Genomic DNA, 14,233 nt, shown 5'->3' on the forward strand with positions numbered 1-14,233 from the left:
ATCAATAAGGAGGAGACGTCCCCGGGCTGTACATGTGTTGAACGCGAATGCGCCGTCCGTTCGGTGCTAGATCGGATCTTCCGCGATTTGAATCGCCGCGAGTACGACTCCATCAACCGCGTTCTTGTAACGCTTCCGCTTAACGATCTTCAAGGGTATGAAGATGCACTCCCTCTCTCTCGTTGCTAGCATCTCCTAGATTGATCTTGGTGACACGTAGGAAAATTTTGAATTATGGCTACGTTCCCCAACAGTATACGTCATGTGATGAAGTGGGCATCCAGTGCCCTGTGGGCAGTGGTTCCTGTTCATCTCCTGCATCATCGTCCATACCATTGATGTCTTCGGAGTCGAGGTCGAGCATGTCGGTTAAGTCGTCGACAGTGGCTACTAAGTGGGTGGTGGGTGGGCGGCAAATTTCTTCGTCGCCCGCATCCCAGTCCTGCCGGACATAGTTCGGCCAGGATTCTCCTGACAAGGAGAGAGACCTTAATGAGTTCAGTATGTCGCCAAAGGGCGAGTGCTGAAAAATATCCGCGGAGGGAAACTCCATGATCGGAGCTCAATCAGATTCGCTAGGAACGGGCGTAGGCAGTTCGGAGTCCGTGGTCGGAGAGAGATCCGGCAGTTTGGCAACACGGCACTCATGCAGAGTAAGGTCGATGTTCGGCTCGATCGCCGATGAGGGTAAGGCCTCCGTGGCGGGGTCCATCCACTCGTCCATGGACGGCGCAACTGGCTCTGATTTGAGGGTCGGAGCGGCTGCCGGTGCGATCTCCTGAAGACTATCGGATGGCAGAGCTAAATCGTACTCATCATGACCGCGTGACGCACAAGGCAGAGGCTCGAATCTGTCGAAGATCAAGTCTCCGCGGATATCGGCCGTGTAGTTTAAGCTTCCAAACCTGACCTGATGGCCAGGGGCGTAGCTTTGTATCTGCTCCAGATGGCCAGGCGAATTGGCCCGCAGTGCAAAGCCACCGAATACAAAAATCTGTCCGGGGAGAAAAGTCTCACCCTGGACTACATCGCTAACGATGATAGACGGAGCCATCAAGCCTAACAGCGACGACACAAAGGAACTCCCAATGAAAGCACCAATGTCGGTGTCAAAACTGGTGGATCTCGGGTAGGGGGTCCCGAATTGTGCGTCTAGGCGGATGGTAACAGGAGGCAGGGGACACTAAGTTTTACCCAGGTTCGGGCCCTCTTGATGGAGGTAAAACCCTACGTCCTGCTTGATTAATATTGATGATATGGGTAGTACAAGAGTAGATCTACCACGAGATCAGAGAGGCTAAACCCTAGAGCTAGCCTATGGTATGATTGTATGTTGTCCTATGGACTAAAAGACTCCGGTTTATATAGACACCGGAAGGGGCTAGGGTTACACAAGGTCGGTTACAAAGGAGGAGATATACATATCCGTATTGCCTAGCTTGCCTTCCACGCCAAGTAGAGTCCCATCCGGACACGAGATGAACTCTTCAATCTTGTATCTTTATAGTCTAACAGTCCGGCCAAAGAATATAGTCCGGCTGTCCGGAGACCCCCTAATCTAGGACTCCCTCAATGGTGGAGCGTGGACTCAATCCAATCACATTATGATCATGGAGTTCACCAATAACCACAAGTTGGACGTCAAGGACATTGGGGAGGCCATCTTCAAGCTTTAAGAGAAAATCGAGCACCTCCAAGCCCAGATCTATGACCTGCAAAATCAAAACATGAGTATGAATATAGATTCAAGAGGATGAGTTTGGCTGCAGATTTGAGGTTTCAGGAGACTCGATCATCCTTCTATGATGGTGAACCTATGCCTGGGAAGAAGGACGACAAGCCTACGCCATCAACAAAACCACCATCTTCTTCACCAACAAAGAAGAACTGAGCATCGGGTATGGGCACTCCCCTTGGCAACTGCCAAGCTTGGGGGAGTGCCCCGGTATCATATCACCATCACTTTTATCTTTACCATTTTTCTTAGTTTGATCCTTTTTGGTAATATCTTGATCTAGTAGTATAAAGTTTTTAGTATGATCTAGTTGTAAGTTTTGCTTTATGATCCTTCTATGTAATCGAGTCCGTGAGCTATATATAATAATGATTAGTGTTGAGTCAAGGGCTTGATTATTTTGCCATGATCTTAAGTGAATAAAAGAAAAGAGAAAGAATAAAAAGGAAACAAAGAGATCATATGGATCTTATGGAGAGTAATGAGCTCACATATAAAGAGTATGATGATTAAAAGTTGTTGAGAGTTGACAAACATAGTTTTGGTCACCGTTGCAATTAATAGGAAGTGATAAAGAAAGAGAGGTCTTCACATATAAATATACTATCTTGGACATCTTTTATGATTGTGAGCACTCATTAAAATATGACATGCTAAAGAGTTGACGTTGGACAAGGAAGACAATGTAATGGGTTATGTTTTCTTACATCTGAGATAAATTATATTTTCATGGATCATCCAACATGATTGAGCTTGCCTTTCCCCCTCATGCTAGCCAAATTCTTTGCACCAAGTAGAGATACTACTTGTGCTTCCAAACACCCTTAAACCAGTTTTACCATGAGAGTCCACCATACCTACCTATGGATTGAGTAAGATCCTCCAAGTAAGTTGTCATCGGTGCAAGCAATAAAAATTGCCCTCTAAATATGTATGACTTATTAGTGTGGGAGAAAATAAGCTTTATACGATCGTGTGATATGAAAGAAATAAAAGCGACAGACTGCATAATAAATGTCCATATCACAAGTGGCAATATAAAGTGACGTTCTTTCGCATTAAGATTTTGTGCATCCAACCATAAAAGCGCATGACAACCTCTGCTTCCCTCTGCGAAGGGCCTATCTTTTACTTTTATCTCCTACCTTTCATAAGAATCATGGTGTCGGTGTACTAGAATAGGGGTGCCCTAGTACCCCGAACTTGTGCACGGGCAGTTGCAGCACCCCGCGGCAAGGCTTGCCGGGCTAACACCAAGATCCTCCGTGGTTCCCTTGGAGCCATTCAAGAACAAAGTATTTCAGCTCAGGAGACAAGGCCCCGGCAAGAGGAGCTTGCCAGGAAGGCCAACCGAGGCACTCCAAGGAACTTGCCGCGACGCGCCACGCGCTCCGGCAAGGCAACAAGGCCCCAGCAAGAGGAGCTTGCCGGGAAGACCAACCAAGGTACCTCGAGGCCCGGTGAGCGACAAGCCTCCGGACCCGACAAGATAACAGCAGCGGCAAGGCGCTTGCCACGGCAGGCGGCCACTCTGTGCCCACGCTCCAGCGCATCCACCAACGTGTCGCTCTGGGGGCCTCTCCAGGCGCGCGTGGCGGGAGGCTGTGCAGCTAGTGGTGTGCAGTGGCATGCGAAGCTGACAAGATCGCCATCGTGGCAAACGGTGGCGCCCCTAACGGTCCTTTTCTGCACTGTTTGGGCGACTCAGACGGGCATTTAATGCCCTTGTCCCCTGCCGTCAGGGTTAGGTAGGGTGCACTGTACAAGTAACTGTACCAACCACCTCACTTTTTACATTTGTACCCTTCTCTGCGTTGCCACCTGTCGGTGACCCCTTTAGCGTATAAAAGGAGGCCCATGCGCAACATAGAGGTGGTTCGAAGGTTAGACAGGGTTCGGTCCGCGAGGTTCGACTCATTCGTAAGCTAGAAAACACTTAGCTCTCGCGAGCAAGAACAGAATACAACCAGACAAGCAGAAGTAGGAGTGTTATCTCTCCGGAGATCTCCGAAGCTGGGTAAACTGCTCGTGTGCTTCGCCTCGATCTGCTCTTCGTGCGATCTCTGCCCCCCGCCGAACCGAAAGGGGCCCGGTCCGCCGGCCCCATAGGTGTTCGTGGATTAGCCTCCCCGACACATGGTGATCTTCACACTTCCTTTTTAAAATTTTATATTTTGGCACGCACAACATGTTGGAAAGATCCTGGTATATATGGCTAATTGGATGTGAGTTTTCATGGACTATTATTGTTGACATTACCCTTGAGGTAAAACGTTGGGAGGCAAAACTATAAGCCCCTATCTTTCTCTATGTCCGATTAAAACTCCATACCCATATGTATTGCGTGAGTGTTAGCAATTGTGAAAGACTATATGATAGTTGAGTATGTGGACTTGCTGAAAAGCTCTTATATTGACTGTTTCCTATGTTATGATAAATTGTAATTGCTCCAATGACTGAGATTATAGTTTGTTAGTTTTCAATGAAGTTTATGATTCATACTTGAAATTGTGATTGAATTGTTACTCTAGCATAAGATATCATATGACAAGAATTATATAAGTTGTTGTTCTAAGAATGATCATGATGCCCTCATGTCCGTATTTTATTTTTATCGACACCTCTATCTCTAAACATGTGGACATATTTTTTGATTTTGGCTTTCGCTTGAGGACAAGCGAGGTCTAAGCTTGGGGGAGTTGATACGTCCATTTTGCATCATGCTTTTATATCGATATTTATTGCATTATGGGCTGTTATTACACATTATGTCACAATAATTATGCCTATTCTCTCTTATTTTACAAGGCTTACATAAAGAGGGAGAATGCTGGCAGCTGGGATTCTGGGCTGGAAAAGTAGCAAATATTAGAGATCTATTCTGCACATCTCCAAAAGTCCTGATACTTCACGGAAGTCATTTTTAGAATATATAATAAATAATGAGCGCAAGAAGTTCTAGAGGGGGGCCACACCCTGCCCACGAGGGTGGGGGCGCGCCCCCTGCCTCGTGGGTCCCCTGGTGGCCCTCCGATGCCCATCTTCTGCTATATGGAGTCTTTCGATGAGGAAAAAATCATAAGCCATCTTTCTGGACGAGACTCCGCCACCACGAGGCGGAACCTTGGCGGAACCAATCTAGGGCTCTGGCGGAGCTGTTCTGCCGGGGAAACTTCCCTCCGGGAGGGGAAATCATCACCATCGTCATCACCAACGATCCTCTCATCGGGAGGGGGTCAATCTCCATCAACATCTTCACAGCACCATCTCCTCTCAAACCCTAGTTCATCTCTTGTATCCAATTCCTGTCTCTAAGTCTGGGATTGGTACCTGTGGGTTGCTAGTAGTGTCAATTACTCCTTGTAGTTGATGCTAGTTGGTTTATTTGATGGAAGATTATATGTTAAGATCCTATATGCACATTAATACCCCTCTGATTATGAACATGAATATGCTTTGTGAGTAGTTACGTTTGTTCCTGAGGACATGGGAGAAGTCTTGCTATTCATAGTCATGTGAATTTGGTATTCATTCGATATTTTCATGAGATGTATGTTGTCTCTCCTCTAGTGGTGTTATGTGAACGTCGACTACATGACACTTCACCATTATTTGGGCCTAGAGGAAGGCATTGGGAAGTAATAAGTAGATGATGGGTTACTAGAGTGACAGAAGCTTAAACCCTAGTTTATGCATTGCTTCGTAAGGGGCTGATTTGGATCCATATGTTTCATGCTATGGTTAGGTTTACCTTAATACTTTTGTTGTAGTTGCGGATGCTTGCAATAAAGGTTAATCATAAGTGGGATGCTTTTCCAAGTAAGGATAGTACCCAAGCACCGGTCCACCCACATACCAAATTATCAAAGTACTGAACGCTAATCATATGAACGTGATGAAAACTAGCTTGACGATAATTCCCATGTGTCCTCGGGAGCGCTTTTCTTTATATAAGAGTTTGTCAAGGCTTGTCCTTTGCTACAAAAAGGATTGGGCCACCTTGCTGCACTGTATTTACTTTTGTTACTTGTTGCTCGTTACCAATTATCTTATCACAAAACTATCTATTACCTTTAATTTCAGTGCTTGCAGAGAATACCTTGCTGAAAACCGCTTATCATTTCCTTCTGCTCCTCGTTGGCTTCAACACTCTTACTTATCGAAAGGACTACGATAGATCCCCTATACTTGTGGGTCATCAGATAACAAGATGGGGTTTATTTCATATTGCATGAGTTTATCCCTCTACATCATGTCATCTTGCTTAAAGCGTTACTCTATTCTCTTGAACTTAATACTCAAGATGCATGCTGGATAGCGGTCGATGTGTGGAGTAATAGTAGTAGATGCAGGCAGGAGTCGGTCTACTTGTCTCGGACGTGATGCCCATATACATGGTCATACCTATATATTCTCATAACTATGCTCAATTCTGTCAATTGCTCAACAGTAATTTGTTCACCCACTGTAAAATACTTATGCTCTTGAGACAAGCCACTAGTGAAACCTATGGCCCCGGGGTCTATCTTCCATCATATTAATCTTCCAACACTTAGTTATTATCATTGCCTTTTATTTTACTTTGCATCTTTATCATAAAAATACCAAAAATATTATCTTATCATATCTATCAGATCTCACTCTCGTAAGTGACCGTGTAGGGATTGACAACCCCTTATTGCGTTGGTTGCGAGGATTTATTTCTTTTGTGTAGGTGCGAGGGACTCGCGCGTAGCCTACTACTGAATTGATACCTTCGTTCTCAAAAACCGAGGGAAATACTTATGCTACTTTGCTGCATCACCCTTTCCTCTTCAAGGGAAAACCAACGCAGTGCTCAAGAGGTAGCAAGAAGGATTTCTGGCGCCGTTGCCGGGGAGGTCTACGCAAAAGTCAACATACCAAGTACCCATCACAACCCTTATCTCCCGCATTACATTATTTGCCATTTGCCTCTCGTTTTCCTCTCCCCCACTTCACCCTTGCCGTTTTATTCGCCCTCTCTCTCTCTCTATCCCCCTCTCTTTCTCTATTTGCCTCTTTTTTGCCTGTTCCTCGTTTGCTTGTGTATTGGATTGCTTGCTTGCCATTATGGCGAGTCCTCTATCTTCTCCGTTGCCTCCCGAGAATGAAGTTCTAAATTTAAAGCAAAGGGAGGGAGAAAATCTAAAAGACGCTTGGTATAGAATTTGCAATGCTCAAAATAGATCTACCAGGAAGCAATCTACTTCCTTCTTCTTCGCAATTTTTATGTAGGCGCTACTCCTTGGTACAGATAAATCCTTGATACCATTACCGGAGGGAACTTCTTGGGTAGCCATACTTTTGATTCTTATAAGGCTATAATAGATTTATTTGGCTCACCCCCTCTTTTGGTTAATGGAACTATGTTAACTTTGGAGCATGTAATGCAAAAACTTGAAATTATTGAAAACAAAGTTGCTACTGTAGAGTTAATTGAAAATTTGGATAAAAAGATCCACAACCAAATCACTCAATATGGATCTAAAGTAGGAGTCACTTTGAAAAATATTAAAGAAAAGGAACCTATAGTTAATGAGAAAATAAATCAGGATTCCACTAGAATCGATAAACTTGAGGATATTATTACCAACTTGGGAACCGCTTTTGCTTCCGTAAAGAATACTCCAAGTCCTCCCACTAAAATTGCCAATCTTTGTATGTTCCTAAAAATAAGGGTGAATCCTCTAGTAAGGAAACTGCGGATCTCAAATCTATAATTATTCATCCCAAATTTTTTTGCTATCATTAAGGAACCATTTGTTACAAATGAATTTTTCGATCTTGTGCCTAAAAGTTTGATAATCAATAAAAAGAAATAAATTCCTAAGGATGGTAGATGCCTCATTGAAGAATTACCTACCAAAGATGGCAATACCTAGATCTATCCTTGCTTTTTATGCCTAGCTAGGGGCGTTAAACGATAGCGCTTGTTGGGAGGCAACCCAATTTTATTTTTCCTTGCTTTTTGCTCCTGTTTAGTACTCCCTCCGTCCGGAAATACTTGTCCTTAGAAATGAATAAAATGAATGTATCTATAACTAAAATAAGTCTAGATACAACCATTTCTAAGACAAGTATTTTCGGATGGAGGGAGTAATAAATAATTTATCTAGACTCTGCTTTGGTGGTGTTTTTTGTGTTTAATTAGTGTTTGTGCCAAGTAGAACCGTTGGGAAGACTTGGGGAAAGTCTTGTCAATCTTGCTGTAAAAAACAGAAACTTTAGCGCTCACGAGAACTGCTGCCATTTTTATTTGGAAAGTGATATTTAGTTAATTATATTTTCAGATGATTAATAGATAAATTACTCACGTCCAGAAATTTATTTTAGAATTTTTGGGTTTCCAGATCTTGCGCTAGCTACAGATTACTACACACTGTTCTGTTTTTTGAAAGATTCTGTTTTTCGTGTGTTGTTTGCTTATTTTGATGAATTTATGGCTAGTAAAATAGTTTATAAACCATAGAGAAGTTGTAATACAGTAGGTTTAACACCAATATAAATAAATAATGATTTCATTACAGTACCTTGAAGTGGTGTTTTGTTTTCTTTCGCTAATGGAGCTCACGAGATTTTCTACTTTAAGTTTTGTGTTGTGAAGTTTCCAAGTTTTGGGTAAGAATTTGATGGATTATGGAACAAGGAGTGGCAAGAGCCTAAGATTGGGGATGCCCTTGGCACCCCCAAGATAATATAAGGACACCAAAAAGCCAAAGCTTGGGGATGCCCCGGAAGCCATCCCCTCTTTCGTCTACTTCCATCGGTAACTTTACTTGGAGCTATATTTTTATTCACCACATGATATGTGTTTTGCTTGGAGCGTCTTGTATGATTTGAGTCTTTCCTTTTTATTTTACCACAATCATATTTGATGTACACACCTTTTGAGAGAGACACACATGATTCAGAAATTATTAGAATACTCTATGTGCTTCACTTATATCTTTTGAGTTATATAGTTTTGCTCTAGTACTTCACTTATATCTTTTAGAGCATGGTGGTGGATTTGTTTTATAGAAACTATTGATCTCTCATGCTTCACTTAGATTACTTTTAGAGTCTTAAATAGCATGGTAATTTTCTAAAATAATCCTAATATGCTAGGTATACAAGATTAGTAAAAAACTTTCTTATGAGTGTATTGAATACTAAGAGAAGTTCGATGCTTGATGATTGTTTTGAGATATAAAGATGGTGATATTAGAGTCATGCTAGTTGAGTAGTTGTGAATTTGAGAAATACTTGTGCTAAAGTTTGTGATTCCCATAGCATGCATGTATGGTGAACCGTTATGTGATGAAGTCGGAGCACAATTTATTTATTGATTGTCTTCCTTATGAGTGGCGGTCGGGGACGAGCGATGATCTTTTCCTACCAATCTATCCCCCTAGGAGCATGCGCGTAATACTTTGCTTTGATAACTTGTAGATTTTTGCAATAAGTATATGAGTTCTTTATGACTAATGTTGAGTCCATGGATTATACGCACTTTTCTTCCTTCCACCATTGCTAGCCTCTCTAATACCGCACACTTTTTCCGGTATCGTACACCCACCATATACCTTCCTCAAAACAGCCACCATACCTACCTATCATGGCATTTCCATAGCCATTCTGAGATATATTGCCATGCAACTTACCACCGTTCCAATTATTATGACACGCTCCATCGTTGTCATATTGCTTTGCATGATCATGTAATTGACATCGTATTTGTGGCAAAGCCACCATTCATAATTCTTTCATACATGTCACTCTTGATTCATTGGATATCACGATACACCGCCGGAAGCATTCACATAGAGTCATATTTTGTTCTAAGTATTGAGTTGTAATTGTTGAGTTGTAAGTAAATAAAAGTGTGATTATCATCATTATTAGAGCATTGTCCCAAGTGAGGAAAGGATGATGGAGACTATGATTCCCCCACAAGTCGGGATGAGACTCCGGACTAAAAAAAGAGGCCATAAAAAAGAGAAAAGGCCCAAATAAAAAATGAGAGAAAAAGAGAGAAGGGACAATGCTACTATCCTTTTACCACAATTGTGCTTCAAAGTAACACCATGATCTTCATGATAGAGAGTCTCCTATGATATCACTTTCATGTACTAGTGGGAATTTTTCATTATAGATCTTGGCTTGCATATTCCAATGATGGGCTTCCTCAAAATGTCCTAGGTCTTCATGAGCAAGCGAGTTGGATGCACACCCACTTAGTTTCTTTTGTTGAGCTTTCATATACTTATAGCTCTAGTGCATCCATTGCATGGCAATCCCTACTCACTCACATTGATATCTATTGATGGGCATCTCCATAGCCCGTTGATACGCCTGGTTGATGTGAGACTATCTTCTCCCTTTTTGTCTTCTCCACAACCACCATTCTATTCCACATATAGTGCTATGTCCATGGCTCATGCTCATGCTTTGCGTGAAGATTGAAAAAGTTTGAGAATGTCAAAAGTATGAAACAATTGCTTGGCTTGTCATCGGGGTTGTGCATGATTTAAATACTTTGTGTGGTGAAGATAGAGCATAGCCAGACTATATGATTTTGTAGGGATAACTTTCTTTGGCCATGTTATTTTGAGAAGACATAATTGCTTAGTTAGTATGCTTGAAGTATTATTATTTTTATGTCAATATTAAACTTTTGTCTTGAATCTTTGGATCTGAATATTCATACCACAATTAAGAAGAATTACATTGAAATAATGCCTAGTAGCATTCCGCATCAAAAATTCTATTTTTATCATTTACCTACTCGAGGACGAGCAGGAATTAAGCTTGGGGATGCTTGATACGTCTCCAACGTATCTATAATTTTTGATTGCTCCATGTTATATTATCTTTTGTTTTGGACATTGTTGGGCTTTATTATTCACTTTTATATTATTTTTGGGACTAACGTATTAACCGGAGGTCCAGCCCAGAATTGTTTTTTTCCTATTTCAGATTTTCGCAGAAAAAGAATATCAAACAGAGTCCAAACGGAATGAAACCTTCGGGAACGTGATTTTTGGAACGAACAAGATCCAGGAGACTTGGACCCTACGTCAAGCAACCAACAGGGAAGCCATGAGGTAGGGGGCGTGCCTCCTCCCTAGGCACGCCTTCCACTCTCGTGGGCCCCCTGTTGCTCCACCGACGTACTCCTGCCTCCTATATATACCTACGTACCCCCAAATGATCAGATACGGAGACAAAACCCTAATTCCACCGCCATAACTTTCTGTATCCACGAGATCCCATCTTGGCGCCTGTTCCGGAGCTCCGCCGGAGGGGGCATCGATCATGGAGGGCTTCTACATCAACACCATAGCCCTTCCGATGAAGTGTGAGTAGTTTACCTTAGACCTTCGGGTCCATAGTTATTAGCTAGATGGCTTCTTCTCTCTTTTTGGATCTCAATACAATGTTCTCCCCCTCTCTCGTGGAGATCTATTCGATGTAATCTTCTTTTGTGGTGTGTTTGTTGAGACCGATGAATTGTGGGTTTATGATCAAGTCTATCTATGAACAATATTTAAATCTTCTCTGAATTCTTTTATGTATGATTGGTTATATTTGCAAGTCTCTTCAAATTATCAGTTTGGTTTGGCCTACTAGATTGATCTTTCTTGCAATGGGAGAAGTGCTTAGCTTTGGGTTCAATCTTGCGGTGTCCTTTCCCAGTGATAGTAGGGGCAACAAGGCACGTATTGTATTGTTGCCATCGAGGATAACAAGATGGGGTTTTTATCATATTGCATGAAACTATCCCTCTAAATCATGTCATCTTGCTTAAGGCGTTACTCTGTTTTTAACTTAATACTCTTGGGTGCGCCCCCTGCCTCGTGGGCCCCTCCAAGCTCCACCGACGTACTCCTTCCTCCTATATATACCTACGTACCCCCAAACAATCGGGGACGGAGCCAACAACCTAATTCCACCGCCGCAACTTTCTGTATCCACGAGATCCCATCTTGGGGCCTGTTCCGGAGCTCCGCCGGAGGGGGCATCGATCACGGAGGGCTTCTACATCATCATCCAAGCCCCTCCGATGAAGTGTGAGTAGTTTACTTCAGACCTACGGGTCCATAGTTAGTAGCTAGATGGCTTCTTCTCTCTTTTTGGATCTCAATACAATGTTCTCCCCCTCTCTCGTGGAGATCTATTCGATGTAATCTTCTTTTTGCGGTGTGTTTGTTGAGATCGATGAATTGTGGGTTTATGATCCAGTCTATCTATGAACAAAATTTGAATCTTCTCTGATTTCTTTTATGTATGATTGGTTATCTTTGCAAGTCTCTTCGAATTATCAGTTTGGTTTGGCCTACTAGATTGATCTTTCTTGCAATGGGAGAAGTGCTTAGCTTTGGGTTCAATCTTGCAGTGTCCTTTCCCAGTGACAGTAGGGGCGGCAAGGCACGTATTGTATTGTTGCCATCGAGAATAACAAGATCGGGTTTATTTCATATTCCATGAGTTTATCCCTCTACATCATGTCATCTTGCTTAAATCGTTACTCTGTTCTCTTGAACTTAATACTCTAGATGCATGCTGGATAGCAGTCGATGTGTGGAGTAATAGTAGTAGATGCAGGCAGGAGTCGGTCTACTTGTCTCAGACGTGATGCTTATATACATGATCATACCTAGATATTCTCATAACTATGCTCAATTTTGTCAATTGCTCAACAGTAATTTCTTCACCCACCGTAAAATACTTATGCTCTTAAGAGAAGCCACTAGTGAAACCTATGGCCCCCGGGTCTATCTTCCATCGTATTAATCTTCCAACACTTAGTTATTTTCATTGCTTTTATTTTACTTTGCATCTTTATCATAAAAATACCAAAATATTATATTATCGTATCTATCAGATCTCACTCTCATAAGTGACCGTGTAGGGATTGACAACCCCTTATCGCGTTGGTTGCGAGGATTTATTTGTTTTGTGTAGGTGCAAGGGACTCGCGCGTAGCCTCCTACTGGATTGATACCTTGGTTCTAAAAAACTGAGGGAAATACTTACACTACTTTGCTGCATCACCCTTTCCCCTTCAAGGGAAAACCAACGCAGTGCTCAAGAGGTAGCAGGGAGGCGGAGGTGGAGGCCTACACGAGCGTCAGTGACCTGGCGCGCTACACCGAGTTCCTGCGGGAGGAGGAGCACCTCGTCGAGCATGCAAAGAGCCTTACTGCCACCGTGGCCGCGGCACACACCGCCTCAGAGGCGAGGAATCAGGAGATCTATGAGGAGAACCACCGCTTCAAGAGGGGTTATCTGGAGCGGCAGAGGGCGTTCGAGGTGAGCGTCGCTGAAGCTGCAGCAGCGGTAGGCACCGTATTGCAGTTGTCTAGCTCGTCGGAAGGCTCCTCCTTCTCTGCCTCTTACTGAGCGCGCTCGGCAGAGGAGAGGCTTCCAGAAGTAGTACAAAGCCCCTCCGTAGTAGTAGTATTTAGGGGCTATTTTGTTCAGTTCATCTGACCATAGATGTGGTGGAATAGTACAACGTACTTAAAATTAGCTAGTATATATTGTTGAACTAGCTATTTCAGTATGTGGTTGGCAACAATTGGGAAACATTTGGTCCGTTCAACTGTCGAGTCGAAATGTTTGTATAAAGAATGACTACTTAATCTATGAATGAAATATATGCTTAATTACTGAATTTTAGATCCAAAAATTAGATAGTGCCAGTGATTTTTAGCTGCATATTTTGACGAATCACAGTGTTACAAGGATTGACAAATGGCAGTGTTACTAGATCAACAAATGTCAATCTTTCCAGTTTGACAAATGGCAACAGACCCAATATGACAGATGCAAATATTACCGAATTGTTTGTATGTGGTTGCACACGGGTCATCCAATACAACCGTTTGCGTTGAAGGGATACACAAATCCTTCTCGGCACATTTTCTCTTGGCTTCCTGGGGAAGCTATCGGTTTGCATACGGGTGTTCTAACTAAAACGTTCATGATCAAGAGCTGCACAAATCCTGCTCGGCACATTTTCCCTTGGCTTCCTGGGGAAGCTGTCGGTTTGCATACGGGTGTTCTAACTAAAATGTTTGCGATCAAGAGCTGCACAAATCCTTCTTGCTACCTCTTGAGCATGCGTTGGTTTTTCCTTAAAGAGGAAAGGGTGTTGCAGCAAAGTAGCGTAAGTATTTCCCTTAGTTTTTGAGAACCAAGGTATCAATCCAGTAGGAGACAATGCACAAGTCACCTAGTACATGCACAAACAATCAAGAACCTTGCAACCAATGCGATAAAGGGATTGTCAATCCCTTCACGGTCACTCACAAAAGTGAGATCTAATAAAGATAGTAAGGTAAATATTTTTGGTATTTTTGTTGTATAGATTGGAAAGTAAAGATTGCAAAATAGTAAATGAGATGCGATGTAAATAAAAGAAATGCAAATATAATATTGAAGAGATCGGGGGACATAGGTTTCACTAGTGGCTTCTCACAAGATAGCATG

This window comes from Triticum aestivum, chromosome 5A (assembly GCF_018294505.1).
Source record: "Triticum aestivum cultivar Chinese Spring chromosome 5A, IWGSC CS RefSeq v2.1, whole genome shotgun sequence".
NCBI lineage: Eukaryota > Viridiplantae > Streptophyta > Magnoliopsida > Poales > Poaceae > Triticum > Triticum aestivum.